We start from the raw sequence: 14,316 nt of genomic DNA, 5'->3' as shown, positions 1-14,316 counted from the left end.
CAGGTTTTAGGGCAGTGATGTTCTTGCAGCGTAGGGGGTCTTGCTGGGGGTGGTGTTTCAGGGTTTAGGCCAGAGCAGTGGTGTTAGGGCACAGTAGGGGGTCCTGCTGTGGGTGGTGTTTAGGGTTTAGGGCAGTGCAGTGGTGTTCGGGCCGTGTATGGGGTCATGCTGAGGGTGGTGTTTCAGGGTTTAGGGCAGTGCAGTGGTGTTCGGGCAGTGTAGGGGGTCGTGCAGGGGTGGTGTTTTGGTCTTTAGGGCAGTGCAGTGGTGCTCGGGCAGTGTAGGGGGTTGGGCAGTGGATGGTGTTTCAGGGTTTAGGGCAGTGCAGTGGTGTTCGGGCAGTGTAGGGGGTCATGCTGGGGGTAGTGTATCAGGGTTTAGGGCAGTGCAGTGGTGTTCGGGCAGTGTAGGGTGTTGTGCTCGGGCTGGTGTTTCAGGGTTTGAGGGGGGACAGTGGTGTTCGGGCAGTGTAGGGGATCCTGCTGGGGGTGGTGTTTTAGGGTTTAGGGCAGAGCAGTGGTTTTAGGGCACAGTAGGGGGTCCTGATGGGGGTGGTCTTTAAGGTTTAGGGAAGTGCAGTGGTATTCGGGCAGTGTAGGGGGTCATGCTGGGGGTGGTGTTTCAGGGTTTAGGGCAGTGCAGTGCTGTTCAGGCAGTGTAGGGGGTCATGCAGTGGTGGTGATTCGGGCTTTAGGGCAGTGCAGCGGTGCTCGGGCAGTGTAGGGGGTTGGGCAGGGGGTGGTGTTTCAGGGTTTAGGGCAGTGCAGTGTTGTTCGGGCAGTGTAGGGGGTCTTGCTGGGGGTGGTGTTTCAGGGCTTAGGGCAGTGTTGTTCAGGCAGTGTAGAGGGTCTTGCTGTGGGTGGTGTTTCAGGGCTTAGGGCAGTGTTGTTCAGGCAGTGTAGAGGGTCTTGCTGTGGGTGGTGTTTCAGGGTTTAGGGCAGTGGTGTTCAGGCAGTGTAGAGAGTTATGCTGGGGCTGGGGCTATTGTTTCAGGGTTTAGGGCAGTGCAGTGGGTTTTGGGTAGTATAGGTGGTCGTGCTGGTGGTAGTGTTTTAGGGTTTAGGGTAGTGCAGTGATGTTTGTGTAGTGTAGGGGGTTGTGCTTGGGGTAGACTTAGGGTTTAGGGTAGTGCAGTGGTGTTTGTGTAGTGTAGGAGATCGTGCTGGGGGTAGTGTTTTAGGGTTTAGGGTAGTGCAGTGGTGTTTGGACAGTGCAGGGGGTCATGCTGGGTTAGTGTTTCAGGGTTTAGGGCAGAGCAGTGGTGTTTGGGTAGTGTAGGGGGTATTGTGGGGGTGGTGTTTCAGGGTTTAGGGCAGTGCAGTGGTGTTCAAACAGTGTAGGGGGTCATGCTGGGTGTGGTGTTTCAGAGTTTAGGGCAGTGCAGTGGTGTTTGGGCAGTGTAAAGGGTCGTGCTGGGGTGGTGTTTAGGGTTTAGAGCAGTGCAGTGGTGTTCGGGCAGTATAGGGGTCATGCTGGGGGTGGTGTTTCGGGGCTTAGGTCAGTGCACTGGTGTTCGGGCAGTGTACGGGGTCATGCAGGTGTGGTGTTTTGGTGTTTAGGGCAGTGCATTGGTGCTCGGGCAGTGTAGGGGGTTGGGCAGGGGGTAGTGTGTCAGGGTTTAGGGCAGTGCAGTGGTGTTCGGGCAGCGTAGGGGGTCTTACTGTGGGTAGTGTTTCAGGTTTTAGGGCAGTGATGTTCTTGCAGCGTAGGGGGTCTTGCTGGGGGTGGTGTTTCAGGGTTTAGGGCAGTGTAGTGGTGTTTGGGCAGTGTAGGGGGTCTTGCTGGGGGTAGTGTCTTAGGGTTTAGGGCAGTGTAGTGGTGTTCAGGCAGTGTAGGGGGTCATGCTGGGGCTGGTGTTTCAGGGTTTAGGTCACTGCAGTGGTGTTCGGGCAGTTTAGGGGGTCATGCTAAGGGCTGGTGTTTCAGGGTTTAGGGCAGTGTAGTGGTGTTCGGGCAGTGCAGGGGGTCGTGCTGGGGCTGGTGTTTCAGGGTTTTGGGCAGAGCAGTGGTGTTCGGGCAGTGTAAGGGGTCATGCTGGGTGGGCAGTGGTGTTCTTGCAGCATTGGGGGTCTTGCTGGGGGTGGTGTTTCAGGGTTTAAGGCAGTGCAGTGGTGTTCGGGCAGTGTAGGGCGTCTTGCCGGGGGTAGTGTTTCAGGGTTTAAGGCAGTGCAGTGGTGTTCGGGCAGGGTAGGGGGCCATGCTGGGGTGGTGTTTCAGGGGTTAGGGCAGTGCAGTGCTGTCCTGGCAGTGTAGGGGGTCATGCTGGGGGTGGTGTTTCAGGGTTTAGGGAAGTGCATTGGTGTTCGGGCAGTGTAGGGGGTCATGCTGGGGGTGGTGATTCAGGGATTAGGGCAGTGCAGTGGTGTTCAGACAGTGTAGGGGGCCATCCTGGGGCTAGTGTTTTAGGGTTTAGGGCAGTGGTGTTTGGACAGCACAGGGGGTCATGCTGGGGTAGTGTTTCAGGGTTTAGGGCAGAGCAGTGGTGTTTGGGCAGTGTAGGGGGTCTTGCAAGGGTGGTGTTTCAGGGTTTAGGGCAGTGCAGTGGTGTTCAGACAGTGTAGGGGGTCGTGCTGGGTGTGGTGTTTCAGAGTTTAGGGCAGTGCAGTGGTGTTCGGGCAGTGTAGGGGGTCTTGCTGGGGGTGGTGTTTCAGGGATTAGGGCTATGCAATGGTGTTCGGGCATTGTAGGGGGTCGTGCTGGGGCTGGTGTTTCAGGGTTTAAGGCAGTGCAGTGGTGTTCGGGCAGTGTAGGGGGTCATGCTGGGTCTGGTGTTTCAGGGTTGTTGGGCAGAGCAGTGGTGTTCGGGCAGTGTAGGGGGTCGTGCTGGGGCTGGTGTTTCAGGGTTTTTGGGCAGAGCAGTGGTGTTCGGGCAGTGTAAGGGGTCGTGCTGGGTCTGGTGTTTCAGGGTTTAGGGCAGTGTAGTGGTGTTTGGGCAACATAGAGGGTCTTCCTGGAGGTGGTGTTTCAAGGTTTAGGGCAGTGGTGTTATGGCAGCGTTGGGGGTCTTGCTGGGGGTGATGTTTTTGAGTTTAAGGCAGTGCAGTGGTATTCAGGCAGTGTAGGGGGTCCTGCCGGGGGTAGTATTTCAGGGTTTAGGGCGGTGCAGTGGTGTTCGGGCAGGGTAGGGGGCCGTGCTGGGGTGGTGTTTCAGGAGTTAGGGCAGTGCAGTGCTGTTCGGGCAGTGTAGGGGGACATCCTGGGGGTGGTGTTTTAGGGTTTAGGTCAGAGCAGTGGTGTTCGGGCAGTGTAGGGGGTCATGCTGGGGGTGGTGTTTCAGGGTTTAGGGCAGTGCAGTGGTGTTCGGGCAGTGTAGGGGGTCTTACAGGGGTGGTGTTTCAGGGTTTAGGGCAGTGCAGTGGTGTTCGGGCAGTGTGAGGGGTCATGCTGGGTGGGCAGTGGTGTTCTTGCAGCATTGGGGGTCTTGCTGGGGGTGGTGTTTCAGGGTTTAGGGCAGTGCAGTGGTGTTCGGGCAGTGTAGGGCATCTTGCCGGGGGTAGTGTTTCAGGGTTTAAGGCAGTGCAGTGGTGTTCGGGCAGGGTAGGGGGCCATGCTGGGGGGGTGTTTCAGGGGTTAGGGCAGTGCAGTGCTGTCCTGGCAGTGTAGGGGGTCATGCTGGGGGTGGTGTTTCAGGGTTTAGGGAAGTGCAGTGGTGTTCGGGCAGTGTAGGGGGTCATGCTGGGGGTGGTGTTTCAGGGATTAGGGCAGTGCAGTGGTGTTCAGACAGTGTAGGGGCCATCCTGGGGCTAGTGTTTTAGGGTTTAGGGCAGTGGTGTTTGGACAGCGCAGGGGGTCATGCTGGGGTAGTGTTTTAGGGTTTAGGGCAGAGCAGTGGTGTTTGGGCATTTAGGGGGTCTTGCAGGGGTGGTGTTTCAGGGTTTAGGGCAGTGCCGTGGTGTTCAGACAGTGTAGGGGGTCGTGCTGGGTCTGGTGTTTCAGGGTTGTTGGGCAGAGCAGTGGTGTTCGGGCAGTGTAGGGGGTCGTGCTGAGGCTGGTGTTTCAGGGTTTTTGGGCAGAGCAGTGGTGTTCGGGCAGTGTAAGGGGTCGTGCTGGGTCTGGTGTTTCAGGGTTTAGGGCAGTGTAGTGGTGTTTGGGCAACGTAGAGGGTCTTCCTGGAGGTGGTGTTTCAAGGTTTAGGGCAGTGGTGTTATTGCAGCGTTGGGGGTCTTGCTGGGGGTGATGTTTTTGGGTTTAAGGCAGTGCAGTGGTATTCAGGCAGTGTAGGGGGTCTTGCTGGGGGTAGTATTTCAGGGTTTAGGGCGGTGCAGTGGTGTTCGGGCAGGGTAGGGGGCCATGCTGGGGTGGTGTTTCAGGAGTTAGGGCAGTGCAGTGCTGTTCGGGCAGTGTAGGGGGACATGCTGGGGGAGGTGTTTTAGGGTTTAGGGCAGTGCAGTGGTGTTCGGGCAGTGTATGGGGTCATGCTGGGGGTGGTGTTTCAGGGTTTAGGGCAGTGCAGTGGTGTTCGGGCAGTGTAGGGGGTCTTACAGGGGTGGTGTTTCAGGGTTTAGGGCAGTGCAGTGTTGTTCGGGCAGTGTAGGGGGTCTTGCTGGAGGTGGTGTTTCAGGGCTTAGGGCAGTGTTGTTCAGGCAGTGTAGAGGGTCTTGCTGTGGGTGGTGTTTCAGGGCTTAGGGCAGTGTTGTTCAGGCAGTGTAGAGGGTCTTGCTGTGGGTGGTGTTTCAGGGTTTAGGGCAGTGGTGTTCAGGCAGTGTAGAGAGTTATGCTGGGGCTAGGGCTATTGTTTCAGGGTTTAGGGCAGTGCAGTGGGTTTTGGGTAGTATAGGTGGTCGTGCTGGTGGTAGTGTTTTAGGGTTTAGGGTAGTGCAGTGATGTTTGTGTAGTGTAGGGGGTTGTGCTTGGGGTAGACTTAGGGTTTAGGGTAGTGCAGTGGTGTTTGTGTAGTGTAGGAGATCGTGCTGGGGTAGTGTTTTAGGGTTTAGGGTAGTGCAGTGGTGTTTGGACAGTGCAGGGGGTCATGCTGGGTTAGTGTTTCAGGGTTTAGGGCAGAGCAGTGGTGTTCGGGTAGTGTAGGGGGTATTGTGGGGGTGGTGTTTCAGGGTTTAGGTCAGTGCAGTGGTGTTCAAACAGTGTAGGGGGTCATGCTGGGTGTGGTGTTTCAGAGTTTAGGGCAGTGCAGTGGTGTTTGGGCAGTGTAAAGGGTCGTGCTGGGGTGGTGTTTAGGGTTTAGAGCAGTGCAGTGGTGTTCGGGCAGTATAGGGGTCATGCTGGGGGTGGTGTTTCGGGGCTTAGGTCAGTGCACTGGTGTTCGGGCAGTGTACGGGGTCATGCAGGTGTGGTGTTTTGGTGTTTAGGGCAGTGCATTGGTGCTCGGGCAGTGTAGGGGGTTGGGCAGGGGGTAGTGTGTCAGGGTTTAGGGCAGTGCAGTGGTGTTCGGGCAGCGTAGGGGGTCTTACTGTGGGTAGTGTTTCAGGTTTTAGGGCAGTGATGTTCTTGCAGCGTAGGGGGTCTTGCTGGGGGTGGTGTTTCAGGGTTTAGGGCAGTGTAGTGGTGTTTGGGCAGTGTAGGGGGTCTTGCTGGGGGTAGTGTCTTAGGGTTTAGGGCAGTGTAGTGGTGTTCAGGCAGTGTAGGGGGTCATGCTGGGGCTGGTGTTTCAGGGTTCAGGTCACTGCAGTGGTGTTCGGGCAGTTTAGGGGGTCATGCTAAGGGCTGGTGTTTCAGGGTTTAGGGCAGTGTAGTGGTGTTCGGGCAGTGCAGGGGGTCGTGCTGGGGCTGGTGTTTCAGGGTTTTGGGCAGAGCAGTGGTGTTCGGGCAGTGTAAGGGGTCATGCTGGGTGGGCAGTGATGTTCTTGCAGCATTGGGGGTCTTGCTGGGGGTGGTGTTTCAGGGTTTAAGGCAGTGCAGTGGTGTTCGGGCAGTGTAGGGCGTCTTGCCGGGGGTAGTGTTTCAGGGTTTAAGGCAGTGCAGTGGTGTTCGGGCAGGGTAGGGGGCCATGCTGGGGTGGTGTTTCAGGGGTTAGGTCAGTGCAGTGCTGTCCTGGCAGTGTAGGGGGTCATGCTGGGGGTGGTGTTTCAGGGTTTAGGGAAGTGCAGTGGTGTTCGGGCAGTGTAGGGGGTCATGCTGGGGGTGGTGATTCAGGGATTAGGGCAGTGCAGTGGTGTTCAGACAGTGTAGGGGGCCATCCTGGGGCTAGTGTTTTAGGGTTTAGGGCAGTGGTGTTTGGACAGCACAGGGGGTCATGCTGGGGTAGTGTTTCAGGGTTTAGGGCAGAGCAGTGGTGTTTGGGCAGTGTAGGGGGTCTTGCAAGGGTGGTGTTTCAGGGTTTAGGGCAGTGCAGTGGTGTTCAGACAGTGTAGGGGGTCGTGCTGGGTGTGGTGTTTCAGAGTTTAGGGCAGTGCAGTGGTGTTTGGGCAGTGTAAAGGGTCGTGCGGGAGTGGTGTTTCATGGTTTAAGGCAGTGCAGTGGTGTTCGGGCAGTGTAGGGGGTCATGCTGGGTCTGGTGTTTCAGGGTTGTTGGGCAGAGCAGTGGTGTTCGGGCAGTGTAGGGGGTCGTGCTGGGGCTGGTGTTTCAGGGTTTTTGGGCAGAGCAGTGGTGTTCGGGCAGTGTAAGGGGTCGTGCTGGGTCTGGTGTTTCAGGGTTTAGGGCAGTGTAGTGGTGTTTGGGCAACATAGAGGGTCTTCCTGGAGGTGGTGTTTCAAGGTTTAGGGCAGTGGTGTTATGGCAGCGTTGGGGATGTTGCTGGGGGTGATGTTTTTGAGTTTAGGCAGTGCAGTGGTATTCAGGCAGTGTAGGGGGTCCTGCCGGGGGTAGTATTTCAGGGTTTAGGGCGGTGCAGTGGTGTTCGGGCAGGGTAGGGGGCCGTGCTGGGGTGGTGTTTCAGGAGTTAGGGCAGTGCAGTGCTGTTCGGGCAGTGCAGGGGGACATCCTGGGGGTGGTGTTTTAGGGTTTAGGTCAGTGCAGTGGTGTTCGGGCAGTGTAGGGGGTCATGCTGGGGGTGGTGTTTCAGGGTTTAGGGCAGTGCAGTGGTGTTCGGGCAGTGTAGGGGGTCTTACAGGGGTGGTGTTTCAGGGTTTAGGGCAGTGCAGTGGTGTTCGGGCAGTGTAAGGGGTCATGCTGGGTGGGCAGCGGTGTTCTTGCAGCATTGGGGGTCTTGCTGGGGGTGGTGTTTCAGGGTTTAGGGCAGTGCAGTGGTGTTCGGGCAGTGTAGGGCGTCTTGCCGGGGGTAGTGTTTCAGGGTTTAAGGCAGTGCAGTGGTGTTCGGGCAGGGTAGGGGGCCATGCTGGGGTGGTGTTTCAGGGGTTAGGGCAGTGCAGTGCTCTCCTGGCAGTGTAGGGGGTCATGCTGGGGGTGGTGTTTCAGGGTTTAGGGAAGTGCAGTGGTGTTCGGGCAGTGTAGGGGGTCATGCTGGGGGTGGTGTTTCAGGGATTAGGGCAGTGCAGTGGTGTTCAGACAGTGTAGGGGGCCATCCTGGGGCTAGTGTTTTAGGGTTTAGGGCAGTGGTGTTTGGACAGCGCAGGGGGTCATGCTGGGGTAGTGTTTTAGGGTTTAGGGCAGAGCAGTGGTGTTTGGGCAGTGTAGGGGGTCTTGCAGGGGTGGTGTTTCAGGGTTTAGGGCAGTGCCGTGGTGTTCAGACAGTGTAGGGGGTCGTGCTGGGTCTGGTGTTTCAGGGTTGTTGGGCAGAGCAGTGGTGTTCGGGCAGTGTAGGGGGTCGTGCTGAGGCTGGTGTTTCAGGGTTTTTAGGCAGAGCAGTGGTGTTCGGGCAGTGTAAGGGGTCGTGCTGGGTCTGGTGTTTCAGGGTTTAGGGCAGTGTAGTGGTGTTTGGGCAACGTAGAGGGTCTTCCTGGAGGTGGTGTTTCAAGGTTTAGGGCAGTGGTGTTATTGCAGCGTTGGGGGTCTTGCTGGGGGTGATGTTTTTGGGTTTAAGGCAGTGCAGTGGTATTCAGGCAGTGTAGGGGTCTTGCCGGGGTTAGTATTTCAGGGTTTAGGGCGGTGCAGTGGTGTTCGGGCAGGGTAGGGGGCCGTGCTGGGGTGGTGTTTCAGGAGTTAGGGCAGTGCAGTGCTGTTCGGGCAGTGCAGGGGGACATGCTGGGGGATGTGTTTTAGGGTTTAGGGCAGTGCAGTGGTGTTCGGGCAGTGTAGGGGGTCATGCTGGGGGTGGTGTTTCAGGGTTTAGGGCAGTGCAGTGGTGTTCGGGCAGTGTAGGGGGTCTTACAGGGGTGGTGTTTCAGGGTTTAGGGCAGTGCAGTGGTGTTCAGGCAGTGTAGGGGTCGTGCTGGGTTTGGTGTTTCAGAGTTTAGGGCAGTGCAGTGGTGTTTGAGCAGTGTAAAGGGTCGTGCGGGGTGGTGTTTCAGGGTTAAGGGCAGTGCAGTGCTGTTCGGGCAATGTAGGGGGTCGTGCAGGGGGTGATGTTTCAGGGTTTAGGGCAAAAAAGTGGTGAAAGGGCAGTGTAGCTGGTCGTGCAGGTGGGTGGTGTTCCAGGGTTTAGGGCAGTGCAGTGGTGTTCGGGCAGTGTAGGGGGGCGGACTGGGGCTTGTTTTTCAGGGTTTAGGGCAGTGCATTGGTGTTCGGGCAGTGTAGGGGCTCGTGCTGGGGCTGGTGTTTCAGGGTTTAGGGCATTGCAGTGGTGTTCGGCAGTGTAGGGGGACGTGCTAGGGCGGTTTTTCAGGGTTTAGGGCAGTGTAGTGGTGTTCGGGCAGTGTAGGGGGTCGTGCTGGGGCGGTGTTTCAGGGTTTAGGGCAGTGCAGTGGTGTTCGGGCAGTGTAGGGGGTCATACTGGGGCTTGTGTTTCAGGGTTTAGGGCAGTGCAGTGGTGTTCGGGCAGTGTAGGGGTTCGTGCTGGGGCTGGTGTTTCAGGGTTTAGGGCAGTGCAGTGGTGTTCGGGCAGTGTAGGGTTTCGTGCTGGGACTGGTGTTTCAGGGTTTAGGGCAGTGCAGTGGTGTTCGGGCAGTGTAAGGGGGTGTCCTGGGGCTGGTGTTTCAATGTTTAGGGCAGTGCTGTGGTGTTCGGGCAGTGTGGGGGGTCGTGCTGCGGCTGGTGCTTCAGGGTTTATGGCTGTGCCGTGGTGTTCGGGAAGTGTAGGGGGTCGTGCTGGGACTGATGTTTCAGGGTTTAGGGCAGTGAAGTTGTGTTCAGGAAGTGTAGGGGGTCGTGCTAAAGGCTGGTGTTTCAGGGTTTAGATCAGTGCAGTGGTGTTCCGGCAGTGCAGAGGGTCGTGCTGGGGCTGGTGTTTCAGGGTTTTGGGCAGAGCAGTGGTGTTCGGGCAGTGTAAGGGGTCGTGCTGGGTCTGGTGTTTCAGGGTTTAGGGCAGTGTAGTGGTGTTTGGGCAGCGAAGGGGGTCTTGCTGGAGGTGGTGTTTCAAGGTTTAGGGTAGTGGTGTCATTGCAGTGTTGGGGGTCTTGCTGGGGGTGGTGTTTCAGGGTTTAGGGCAGTGCAGTGGTGTTCGGGCCGTGTAGGGGGTCTTGCTGGGGGTAGTTTTTCAGGGTTTAGGGCAGTGCAGTGGTGTTCGTGCAGGGTAGGGGGGCGTGCGGGGGTAGTGTTTCAGGGGTTAGAGCAGTGCAGGTCTGTTTTGGCAGTGTAGGGGGTCATGCTGGGGGTGGTGTTTCAGGTTTTAGGGCCGTGCAGTGGTGTTCAGGCAGTGTAGGGGATCATGCTGGGATAGAGCTTCAGGGTTTAGGGCAGAGCAGTGGTGTTCGGGCAGTGTAGGGGGTTTTGTGGGGGTGGTGTTTCAGGGTTTAGGGCAGTGTAGTGGTGTTCAGGCAGTGTAGGGGGTTGTGCTGGGTGTGGGGTTTTATGGTTTAGGGCAGTACAGTGGTGTTCAGACAGTGTAGGCGGTCATGCTGGGGTAGTGCTTCAGGGTTTAGGGCAAAGCAGTGGTGTTCGGGCAGTGTAGGGGGTTTTGTGGGGGTGGTGTTTCAGGGTTTAGGGCAGGGCGGTGGTGTTCAGGCAGTGTAGGGGGTTGTGCTGGGTGTGGGGTTTCAGAGTTTAGGGCAGTGCAGTAGTGTTTGGGCGGTGTAAAATGTTGTGCAGGGTGGTGTTTCAGGGTTTAGGGCAGTGCAGTGGTGTTCGGGCAGTGTAGTGGGTCGTGCAGGGGGGAATTGTTTCAGGGTTTAGGGCAATGCAGTGGTGTTCGGGCAGTGTAGCTGGTCGTGCAGGGGGGTGGTGTTTCAGGGTTTCGGGCAGTGCAGTGGTGTTCGGGCAGCGTAGGGGGTCGTGTTGGGGGTGGTGTTTCAGGGTTTAGTGCAGTGCAGTGGTGTTCGGACAGTGTAGGGGGTCTTGCTGGGGGTGTTGTTTCAGGGTTTAGGGCAGTGCAGTGGTGTTTGGGCAGTGTAGGGGGTCTTGCTGGGGCTGGTGTTTCAGGGTTTAGGGCAGTGCAGTGGTGTTTGGGCAGTGTAGGGGGTCTTGCTGGGGGTGGTGTTTCAGGGTTGATGGCAGTGGTGTTCGGGCAGTGTAGGGGGTCTTGCTGGGGGTGGTGTTTCAGGGATTAGGGCAGTGAAGTGGTGTTCGGACAGTGTAGGTGTTCGTACTGGGGTGGTTATTCAGGGTTTAGGGCAGTGCAGTGGTGTTCGGGCAGTGTAGGGTTTCATGATGGGGCTGGTATTTTAAGGTTTTGGGCAGTGCAGTGGTGTTCGGGTAGTGTAGGGTGTCGTGCTGGGGGTGGTGTTTTAGGGTTTAGGTCAGAGCAGTGGTGTTCGGGCAGTGTAGGGGGTTGGGCAGGGGGTGGTGTTTCAGGGTTTAGGGCAGTGCAGTGTTGTTCGGGCTGTGTAGTGGGTCTTGCTGGGGGTGGTGTTTCAGGGTTTAGGGCAGTGTTGTTCAGGCAGTGTAGGGGGTCTTTCTGGGGGTGGTGTTTCAGGGTTTAAGGCAGTGGTGCTTGGGCAGTGTAGGGGGTCGTGCTGGGGCAGGTGTTTCAGACTTTAGGGTAGTGCAGTGGTGTTTATGTGGTGTAGGTGGTCGTGCTGGTGGTAGTGTTTTAGGGTTTATGGTAGTGCAGTGATGTTTGTGTAGTGTAGGGGGATGTGCTTGGGGTAGATTTAGGGTTTAGGATAGTGCAGTGATGTTTGTGTAGTGTAGGGGGTTATGCTGGGGATAGTGTTTTAGGGTTTAGGGTAGTGCAGTGGTGTTTGTGTAGTGTAGGGGATCGTGCTGGGGTAGTGTTTTAGGGTTTAAGGCAGTGAAGTGGTGTTTGGTTGGCGTTGGGGTTCGTGCTGGGGGCAGTGTTTCAGTGTTTAGGGCAGTGCAGTGGTGTACGGTAGTGTAGGGGGTCGTGCTAGTGCGGTGTTTCAGGGTTCAGGGCAGTGTAGTGGTGTTCGGGCAGTGTAGGGGGTCGTACTGGGGCGGTGTTTCAGGGTTTAGGGCAGTGCAGTGGTGTTCGGGCAGTGTAGGGGGTCGGACTGGGGCTTGTGTTTCAGGGTTTAGGGCAGTGCATTGGTGTTCAGGCAGTGTAGGGGGTTGTGCTGGGGCTGGTGTTTGAGGGTTTAGGGCAGTGCAGTGGTGTTCGGGCAGTGTAGGGGTTCATGCATGAGCTGGTGTTTTAGGGTTTAGTGCAGTGCAGTGGTGTTCAGGCAGTGTAGGGTTTCGTGCTGGGGCTGGTGTTTCAGGGTTTAGGGCAATACAGTGTTGTTCGGGCAGTGTAGGGCGTAGTGCTGGGGCTGTTGTTTCAGGGTTTAGGACAGTGCAGTGGTGTTCTGGCAGTGTAGGGGGTCGTGCTGGGGCTGGTGTTTCAGAGTTTAGGGCAGTGCATTGGTGTTCGGGCCTTGTAGGGTGTCTTGCTAGGGCAGGTGTTTCAGGATTTAGGGCAGTGTAGTTGTGTTTGGGCAATGTAGGGGGTCTTGCTGGGGGTGGTGTATCAGGGTTTAGGGCAGTGGTGTTCTTGCAGCATAGGGGGTATTGCTGGGGTGGTGTTTCAGGGTTTAGGGCAGTGCAGTGTTGTTCTGGCAGTGTAGGGGGTCTTGCTGGGGGTAGTGTTTCAGGGTTTAGGGCAGTGCAGTGGTGTTCGGGCATTCTAGTGGGTCGTGCTGGGGCTAGTGTTTCAAGGTTTAGGGCAGTGCAGTGGTGTTCGGGCAGTGTAGGGGGTCGTGCTGAGGTGGTGTTTCAGGTTTTAGGGCAGCGCAGTGGTGTTTGGGCAGTGTAGGGGGTCGTGCTAAGGGCTTTTGTTTCAGGGTTTAGGGCAATGCAGTGGTGTTCGGGCAGTGTAGTGGGTCGTGCCGGGGCTGGTGTTTCAGGGTTTTGGGCAGCGCTGTGGTGTTCGGGCAGTGTAAGGGGTCGTGCTAGGTCTGGTGTTTTAGGGTTTAGGGCAGTGTAGTGGTCTTCATGCAGCGTAGGGGGTCTTGCTGGGGGTTTTGTTTTGTTTCAGGGTTTAGGGCAGTGGTGTTCTTGCAGCATTGGGGGTATTGCTGAGGTGGTAGTTCAGGGTTTAGGGCAGTGCAATGGTGTTCGGGCAGAGAAGGGGGTCTTGCTGGGGGTAGTGTTTCAGGTTTTAGGGCAGTGCAGTGATGTTCGGGCATTGTAGGGGGTCTTGCTAGGGCTGGTGTTTCAAGGTTTAGGGCAGTGCAGTGGTATTCGGGCAGTGTAGGGGGTCGTGCTGGGGCTGGTGTTTCAGGGTTTAGGGCAGTGCAGTGGTGTTCGGGCAGTGTAGGGTTTCGTGCTGGGACTGGAGTTTCAGGGTTTAGGGCAGTGCAGTGGTGTTCGGGCAGTGTAAGGGGGTGTGCTGGGGCTGGTGTTTCAGGGTTTAGGGCAGTGCATTGGTGTTTGGGCAGTGTAGGGGGTCGTGCTGCAGCTGGTGCTTCAGGGTTTATGGCAGTGCCGTGGTGTTTGGGCAGTGTAGGGAGTCGTGCTAAGGGCTGGTGTTTCAGTGATTAGGAGAGTGCAGTGGCGTTCGAGCAATGCAGGGGGTCATGCTTGGGCTGGTGTTTCAGGGTTTTGGGCAGAGCAGTTGTGTTCGGGCAGTTTAAAGGGTCGTGCTGGGTCTGGTGTTTCAGGGTTTAGGGCAGTGTAGTGGTGTTTGGGCAGCGAAGGGGGTCTTGCTGGAGGTGGTGTTTCAAGGTTTAGGGCAGTGGTGTTCTTGCAGCGTTGGGGGTCTTGCTGGGGGTGGTGTTTCAGGGTTTAGGGCAGTGAAGTGATGTTTGGGCAGTGTAGGGAGTTGTGCTAAGGGCTGGTGTTTCAGTGATTAGGAGAGTGCAGTGGCGTTCGAGCAGTGCAGGGGGTCATGCTGGGGCTGGTGTTTTAGGGTTTAGGTCAGTGCCGTGGTGTTCGGGCAGTGTAGGGGGTCATGCTGGGATTGGTGTTTCAAGGTTTAGGGCAGTGCAGTGATGTTCGGGCAGTGTAGGGGTTCGTGCTGGGGCTGGTGGTTCAGAGTTTAGGGCAGTGCAGTGGTGTTCGGGCAGTGTAGGGGGTCGTGCTGGGGTTGGTGTTTCAGAGTTTTTGGCAGAACAGTGGTGTTCGGGCAGTGTAGGGGGTCATGCTGGGTCTGGTGTTTCAGAGTTTAAGGCAGTGTAGTGGTGTTCGGGCAGCATAGGGGGTCTTGCTGGGGGTGGTGTTTCAGGGTTTAGGGCAGTGGTGTTCTTGCAGCGTAGGGTATATTGCTGGGGGTGGTGAATCAGGGTTTAGGGCAGTGCAGTGGTGTTCGGGCAGTGTAGAGGGTTGTGCTGGGGCTGGTGTTTCAGGGTTTAGGGCAGTGCAGTGGTGTTCGGGCAGTGCAGGGGGTCGTGCAGGGGGGGTGGTGTTTCAGGGTTTAGGGCAGTGCAGTGGTGTTTGGGCAGTGTAGGGGGTCATGCAGGGGGGTGGTGTTTTAGGGATTAGGGCAGTGCAGTGGTGTTCGGGCAGTGTAGGGGGTCGTGCAGGGGGGTGGTGTTTCAGGGTTTATGGAAGTGCAGTGGTGTTCAGGGAGTGTAGGGGGTCATGTTGGGGTGGTGTTTCAGAGATTAGGGCAGTACAGTGGTTTTCGGGGAGTGTAGGGGGTCGCGCTTGGGTTGGTGTTTCAGGGTTTTGGGCAGAGCAGCGGTGTTTGAGCAGTGTAGGGGGTCGTGCTGGGTTTGGTGTTTCAGGGTTTAGGGCAGTGTAGTGGTGTTCGGGCAGCGTAGGGGGTCTTGCTGGGGGTGGTGTTTCAGGGTTTAGGGCAGTGGTGTTCTTGCAGCATAGGGGGTGTTGGTGGGGGTGATGTTTCAGGGTTTAGGGCAGTGCAGTGGTGTTCTGGAATTGTGGGGGTTCTTGCTGGGGGTAGTGTTCCAGGGTTTAGGGCAGTGCAGTGGTGTTCGGGCAGTGTAGGGGGTCGTGTTGGGGGTGGTGTTTCAGGGTTTAGGGCAGTACAGTGGTGTTCAAGCAGTGTAGGGTTTTGTGTTGGGGCTTGTGTTTCAGGGTTTAGGGCAGTG

The sequence above is a fragment of the Triturus cristatus genome, chromosome 1_1 (genome assembly GCF_964204655.1).
Source record: "Triturus cristatus chromosome 1_1, aTriCri1.1, whole genome shotgun sequence".
Taxonomy (NCBI): Eukaryota; Metazoa; Chordata; class Amphibia; order Caudata; family Salamandridae; genus Triturus; species Triturus cristatus.
Note: the sequence above shows the minus strand (reverse complement) of the source record.